Genomic DNA, 8,191 nt, shown 5'->3' with positions numbered 1-8,191 from the left:
TTTCCTTTCTTCCCTCCCTTCCTCCCTCTCTCTCTTTCTTATTTCTTTTCATTTTGATAGGAGGTGCCCTAAGAATATCTTGTCTACCACACTGCTGGTAGTGGAATGACATTCCATTGTACCTCCACCATATAACAAATTCCTCAATGTCTGACACTTCAAATGTTAAGAACAGAGAGTAAATTAAACCCCTACACATTACTGGTAGGAGCATAAATTCAAGACAATAACTTTGGAGAGCTAGTTATTATTATCTAGAAAATTTGAAAATGCATATATCCTACATTTTATTTCTAGCCCATTCTCTCAGAAACTCTTCTGTGTATGGCCTAATAGATACATAGAATATTCATTGTGCGGCCAGGTGCAGTGGCTCATGCCTATAATCCTAGCACTTTGGGAGGCCGAGGTGGGTGGATCACGAGGTCAAGAGATCGAGACCATCCTGGTCAACAGATTGAGACCATCCTGGTCAACAAAGTGAAACCTCGTCTCTACTAAAAATACAAAAATTAGCTGGGCATGATGGTGCATGCCTGCAGTCCCAGCTACTCGGGAGGCTGGGGCAGGAAAATTGCTTGAACTCAGGAGGCGGAGGTTGTGGTGAGCTGAGATCGTGCCATTGCACTCCAGTCTGGGCAACAACAGCGAAACTCCGTCTCAAAAAAAAAAGAATATTCATTGTGCATTGTTTATAAGAGGACTCATTGGAAATAGACTAAATGTTCATTAAGAGCATAATCGTGGTATGTTTATGCAATGGAATAGTATGCGGCAATGGAAAAGAATAAGCCAGATCCACATGTATTAATATGGGTAAGTCTCACATACGTAATAAGAATGAACACAAAGCAAGTTGCAGAGAAATACATATATTATGAATAGGTTTTGCATAAAGTTTAAAACACACAAAACAACAATAAATACGACTAAGAATGCATACATATGTAGAAGAATATGAAGAAATGTATAATAGTAATAAACACCAAACTCAGGACAGCAGTTGCCTCTGAAGAGAAGGCTGAAAATATAAATAGAAAGGAGGGCCCAGGAACTGAACTCGTATTGTTTATTTCTTAAACTGCAGATGAGGACATGGTTATTCACTGTATTACTCCTTGTACCTTTTAGAAGGTCTCACCTTGTCTTCTAGCCAGCTTAATACCTCTGAGTACTTCTAATGGAGTGAATCCCAGCAATGGAATTGAGTTCAGCTAGGCAGAAGGTGTGGTATGATATACAGCTGAAGTCCACCAGTATTTCTGGAGGCTGAGAAGGGGAGGACTTGGCAAATGTGGTGTTTTCAAATCCATAGGAGGGGAGAGTTCCAAAAAGCCTTGTATAGCAGGCAGCTTCTGAAGTGGCTCCAAACAATGTCCACCTCCTGGTATGCACATCCTCATGTAATCCCCTTCCACTGAGCATGGGACGGACCCAGTCACTTGATTCTAACAAATAGAATACGGTAAAGGATGGGATGTCCTTTCCTAGCTTAGGTTACAAAAACATGTGAATTCTATCTTGCCCAAACTCTCTTTTTCTGGCGCATCTTACTGGCTTGCTGTGATGAAGCAAGGTGCCATGTTGTGAGCTGTCTGATGGAGAGACCCACATGGCAATAAACTGAGGGCGGCTGCTAGCCAACAACAGACGATGAACTGAGGTCTTCGTCCAACAACCCTTGAGGGACTGAAGCCTGTCAACAATAACGTGAATAAGCATGAAACTGGAGACTTCTCAGTCAAGCTTTCAGATGAGACCACAGCCCCAGCCAACACCTTGATTGTAGCAAGTTGTGCAATCTGCATGCCATGGTTTCAACCTACAGAAACTATGAGGTAATAAGTGTTGTTGTTATAAGTCATTAAGTTTTGGGGTAATTTGTGGTGCCTCCATTGATATCAAATACAGATTTTGGTAACTGGAAATGGGGGGCTGCTACTAACACCTAAAAATGTGGGAGCAGCTTTGGAATCTTTGGCATGCAGAGGCTGGGAAGATTTTAAGGAGCATATTAGAAAAAGCCTAATTTGCCTGGAACACATTATTAGTAAACATCTTGACTTTGAGGAGGCTGCCAATGAGGCCTAAAAAGGAAATGAGGAAAATATTATTAGAAACTAGAGGAAGGATGGGTGTGTGCTTGTTGTATAGTGACAGAAAGCTTAGTGACATGTCAACCTGAGATTATGTGGAAGCCAGAATATGTGGCTAATGAACTAGGTGATCTAGTTAAGAAGATTTTCAAGTGAAGTATTGAAGGGGTCTCCTGGTTTCTTCTTGCTGCTTATAGTAAATTGCAAGAGGAGAAGGATAAATCCAAGGAAGGACTATTAAAACTATTCAACAAAAAGGAGCCAGGACTTCATGATTTTAAAAGTTTCCAGTCTCTCTAGAAGGCAAACTATATGAAAGTTAAGAAATGGCTCCTTGGCTGAGTGCAGTGGCTCACACCCACAATCCCAATAATTGGGGAGGCTGAAGCAGGAGGGTTGCTTGAGCCCAGATGTTCAAGAGCAGCCTTGGCAACATAGTGAGACCCCTGTTTCTACAAAAAAAAAAAAAAAAAATTTAGTTGAGTATGGTGGTGCACACCTGTAGTCCCAGCTACTATGGAGGTTAAGGTGGGAGGATCACTTGAGCCTGAGAGGCTGAGGTGGCAGTAAGCCAAGACTGTGCCACTGCACTCCAGCCTGGGCAATGGAATAAGAGCCCATCTCTAAAAAAAGAAAAATATTACTTCTGAGCACTGCTGGAAAAGCATGGTCTGACAAGAAAATCAAGGCAAGGGTGTGACTACAACTTTCATTAGGACTTCAGAAAGACCAAAGAATGAGAGTACTCCTCGGTCACATATGGGGTTCTTTCAGGAGAACTAGGGTGTCCCTCCCTGATCCTTTCCAATGAAACAACACGTCCTCTAGGAAGTCTAAGAGCATAGGACCCCAGCAGAAGCCCAAGACTTTTAACAAATAAACACTGGTGAGATTCACAGAAGAGGCACCAAGTTTTTGAGAAAATTATATAAGCAGAAATGCTGCCAGCTTGGGCCGAAAGGGACCAAGATGTACAAAATGAAAGAAGTCTATTGGGTCTCCAACATTTTACTGGAAGAAAACAGGCTGAGGAAACCATTCAGGTGCAAAGAATTGTTATCTTTCATGATAAAGAACGGATGGTTCAGAGGCTGAGCCAAGAGCCTAAAAGACGCAGCCTAAAGTCACAGAGAATTATTCCTAGGTGTTGAAATCTCATCAAGGAACTCCCAAGATTTTAGTCAGCTGAATTTCAAAATTTCTGTGGACCAGTTGTTCCTTGTCTCTCATTTTCCCCTTTTTTTGTTTTTTTTCCCCCTGTGGTTTTCTTTCTAATTATCTTAAGTCTTATGATCACACATAATTTTAAAATTTGTGTATATCTCCTCTACTTTAATCCTTGTAAGTTGGCAAAAGCACCATTCCCAATCACATATACACAGCAGTTCTACAGTTTTAGGTTTCTGAATGGCTGTTTAAAGACAATCCTAAATTATAACTTAGTTTGACTTAGATTGTAAATAATTCAAGAGTGAAGTTTAATTGGCTACTATTTTAAAAGCATGTGACCTTATAGATCACCTGTAAAATGTGAGAAGTGTAAATAATCTTTGACATTACACATAAACCACACTAAAATGCCTTTCAATAAGTAAAGGGAACCATTTTAAATACAGGAATTCTTATTAGATTGGCATACTTAAGGCCAAAAATATAAAGTAGACATTGCTATTTATCTTTAACCCTTGCCTTTAAGAGACAAATGAAGACAAAACACAGGTGAGTCTTACTTGGTTCTGAGACAGTGAAGGAATGTTCCCAGTATTTAAATATATTTATGTTGGGAAAAGCAGCAAAGGAGAAAGGACTTACAGAGTGCCTACATAAATTGGTTATGAGTAACACATAAACAAGGAACAACAAACTGCTGAGGGCCACAGGAAGCTTCTGAGGAGGAAGGCCCCTCCATGCCTCATGTTCTGGTGCAGGGTGACCTCGGCTCTATTACGTAAACATTGTGCTCAAGGACGTAAAACCGCTTTGTAGCACTATGACGTAGCCAGACTTGTAGGCTCCTCGTAAGGTTTGCGTTCCATCAGCTGTACATAGATAATAAGCTAAAGATAATCACATTTCTTGTTTTGTGAAACTCCCAAATCACCACTGTTATCAATCTTTAGAATGATACACCAGTTCCAGCTCACTGATTCAGTCCACCACCACTCCACTCCTACCTTGTAGATCAAAGTGATTGTAATCAATAAATAGTGTGGATGATCAGAGCTTGGGGCCTTCATTGCGTCCTCCAGAGTAATAAAGTGATGCCCCCCTGGTCCCACTGTCTCTCTTAATCTGTCTTTTTCTTATTCCTTTGTCACCACCAAACTCGGGATATTCACAAGTGATGTAGGGCTGGCTCCCCGCATTCTGGAGCCCAATGTGGGGCTCATGGATGCCTACATTCCGGCACCCAGTGTGGGCAGCTCATGGATTCCCTACAATTTACATAACCAGTTATATAAATGTAAATATAAAACTAATCTCCAGTAAGTTTTAAGATGTCACTCACCATCTTTGTGAAAAGTTTCACATTATTAACGAAGTCTAATCATGTCTTTAGAAGGAGTAAGCAGTGATAGCATTTCCTAAATTGGAATTACTACGAAATTTCAAACACTGAACATATTCACTTAACCACAAGCCAGTCTTAGTTTTAAATCAGGACTGCCCAACAAAATATTCTGTCAGTCATTCATGATCTGAATTCTGGTGTATGAGATCTATTAAAGTATGGTACACATAAAAAAGTCATGAGACATTTGTTTTATAATAAATAAGGCAGTGGCCAATTATTACTCATTAGTAGCTTTTTAAAGATAAGCTAACAAGTCTGCTCTTTCTCCCTTCTTCTTAATGCCAGCAAAGATCATTTTTGTTCCAGGAATGTGCTTCTTGGGATTCTCCAAATACTCCGTCAGTGTATCCTCTCCTCAGGTGATGCCTTTGTTCTTACTGGCATCAGTGTAAAAGAATCCAACTGCCTGACCTGCCTTCTGCCCAAAGAGACCATGGAGATTAGGCCCAGTCTTGTGCTCATCTCCCTTTTCCACGGTGTGGCACTGGGCACACATATGAACAAAAATCTTCTTGCCTTTCTCGACATCAACCATATTTAACTCTCTTTTGCATCGCTGGTGCAACAAAGGTTACCACTCTGAAGCTGGATGGCCCATTCGTTCTCATTTTCCCAATTTCTGAACAGGAATCTCTACAGCAGTGATCCTCTCCGTCCCACCACTGCATGTCAGGTGGATTGGTGTGGGCCAGATAGCTTGTCCCTTTGGTTTCATGAATCCACAGATGAAGAGGAAATTTGAAAGCTGGAGCTACAGCCCAGGAGCCTCCTTCACGAATGGACCTGATTGAGATGATGGGGAACTGGACTTGAGCAGATGCCGAAATGGAAGGAGAATTTAGGGAAACTTGGGAAGGAGTTAATGCATTTTGCATGTGAGGGAGTTCTGAATTTTTGAGGGCCAGAGGTTGGACTGTGGTAGGCAGCTTTTAAGAGGGCCCTCAATGTCCTCACCTCTGAGTGTTCATAAGTGTGATGTAATTCCCTCTTCTTGAGCTGCTTGACTTAATTGAGCCTTCCTGAAACCAAGGGCACAGACTCGAGGCCCTCTAGACCTGGGCCCTGTGGTTCCATGCATGGCCCTGGAGCTGCAGGTTCCCTGAGAAGGGCGGATGGCAGAGCTGACCGTGACATCTCCACGTGGCTCCTGAGCATCTGCTCTGCTCTGCTTCCCCTCTAGGCTCTTTAATTTTGGCTGCTCAGCCGCTCACCATCATCCTGTGAGGGCATGACCTGATCTGTGCTTAGCCCCACAAGCTCTATTCTCTCCCTGAGACACCTCACACTCTGTGGGGACCCTGGAGAGAAAGGCAGCCTTGGGCTTCTTGGAAGTGCCAGGAAAGGAAAACCATCCAATTGTTTAGGGGCTCCACTTCTCACTGGAGCTGGGATCCTCATCCCCTGGGAAATTCTGGTCCTTAGTCACTGCCCTCCCGGCCAGACCTGCTGCTGCTATACCCAGCATCTTTGCTCACCAGCCTCATCCTAATATGAAGGCCGAAGGCACATTTGGGCTGTGCCAGGACCCGGGGTGATTGACAGCTGGAGTTCCTAGTGGGGCTCATTAAGGGAAGCTGGGTGGGGCCTAGGGGAGCTCATTCTCCTCTGCCAGTCCCAGACCCAGGGATTGAGCTGGGAGGGGGCAGGAGAGGGGGTCAGAGCATCCAAGCTGGATGTCCTCTGCAGCCTGGCAGCTTGAGGGCCCAGCTGTGCCCACTGTCAAGGGCCAGGCTCTGCTCCTGAAAGCCCGACAGCCAGCTGGAATATTCATAAGTGCCAAAGCCTCCCACCCCTGGGCCTTTGGGCTTCCTTAGACCCCATGGAACATGCCCTTCATGGCCTTTCCTTCTAGAGATACCACAAGTGACTACGCCCCACTCCCAACACTTCCTCCTCCCTGTCCATGTCCCTGCTTCCCATGATTTCCCAGTCTTGCAACACATGGGCCTGCCTGTCATTTTGATTTGTTTAATCTCCAAAGAATTACTTATAATATGTAACATTATAAAAGAAGTAAGCTTCTCTGTCTAACAAGGGCTACTGGAGAGACTTCTGTTTATACCCTTTTATCTTGTTTAAATATTTTTATGTCTTTTTAGTTCTTTTCAAAATCAGGAAAAGCAAGAGATATTTCCTTTTTGGAAGAAGAAAAAGCCCATTATTTCCCATCTTGGTGGTAAAGAGCAAGGACTCTGCAACCAGGGTGCTTGTATTGAATCCCTATCCTGGGTGACCTTCGGCAAGTCACTTAACCTCTCTGTGCCTTAGCGTTCTCATGTGTGAAATGGAGTTAATAATTCCTTCCTCAGAAGGTTGTGAGGATTAAATGGATTAGTGTATATAAAATGCTTACTGATACATAGTAAATCTTTTTTTTTTTTTTTTTTTTTTTTTGGTTTTTCTTTTTTTTTTTTTTTTTTTTTTTTTTTCTGAGACAGAGTCTCACTCTCTTGCTCAGGCTGGAGTGCAGTGGTGTGATCTTGGCTCACTGCAACCTCTGTCTCTTGGGTTCAAGAGATTCTCCTGCCTCAGGCTCCCAAGTAGCTGGGATTATAGGCATGTGCCACCATGCCCTGCTAATTTTTGTATTTTTAGTAGAGATGGGGTTTCATAGTGTTGGCCAGACTGGTCTTTAACTCCTGACCTTATCATCTGCCCGCCCCAGCCTCCCAAAGTGCTGGGATTACAGGCGTGAGCCACCACGACTGGCTGATACATACTAAATCTTAAATAAATATTTGTTAAATAAAATTTAAAACTCAGCTGCCTGGAAAAGAAGGTCACTGAGTCACAGGGTCCAGTGGCTCTCATCTCAGCCCCTGTTTCCATCTCTTCCTACTAATTTCTGACCTCAGAGTCCAGATGTGAGAATTTGAGCTGGTTTCAGTTTCTACTCCAAGCTATCGGCCCAGGACACTGCCCAACTCCGAGGCTCCTGGCAGGTCCTGTGCACTTTCAGCCACCTGTGTCCTTTGCCTGTAAGCCCAATCCTGAGGACAAGCAGAGCCTGTGGACAGGCCATGCACACCCCAGCTGTCCTCCCTAAGCCTGAGATGGGACCGGAGATAACAGGTTCCACAAGCCGGATTCATACCTGGTGCTCACAACACCAGCTGTGGCTGGCTATTCTGTCTGTGTGGAACAGCCCTGTCCCCCTCCCCAGGAAGGACCAGGGCATAGCTTGGGGTACCATTAAAAAGCAAATTCATTTGGGAGGCTGAGGCAGGCACATCACAGGGTCAAGAGATCCAGACCATCCTGGCCAACATGGTGAAACCCCGTCTCTTCTAAAAATACAAAAATTAGCTGGGCATGGTGGCACGTGCCTGTAGTCCCAGCTACTTGGGAGGCTGAGGCAGGAGAATTGCTTGAACCCAGAAGGTGGAGGTTGCAGTGAGCCAAGATCGCGCCACTGCACTCCAGCCTGGTGATAGAGTGAAACTCCATCTCAAAAAAATAAAAAAAAGAAAGAAAGAAAAGGAAACCAAAATGCCTGGGACTAGAGGAGTGTTGTAGCTCA

General features: G+C 43.8%; 1 pseudogene; it reads right to left on the bottom strand.

Annotated features, from left to right (window-relative positions):
- Positions 1–4,726: 4,726 nt before the first annotated feature.
- On the bottom strand, positions 4,727–5,206 carry LOC108295710 (annotated as a pseudogene).
- Positions 5,207–8,191: the final 2,985 nt, after the last annotated feature.

Source organism: Cebus imitator, unplaced genomic scaffold (assembly GCF_001604975.1).
Source record: "Cebus imitator isolate Cc_AM_T3 unplaced genomic scaffold, Cebus_imitator-1.0 Scaffold655, whole genome shotgun sequence".
Lineage (NCBI taxonomy): Eukaryota > Metazoa > Chordata > Mammalia > Primates > Cebidae > Cebus > Cebus imitator.
This window is presented reverse-complemented; position numbering and strand designations above follow the sequence as displayed.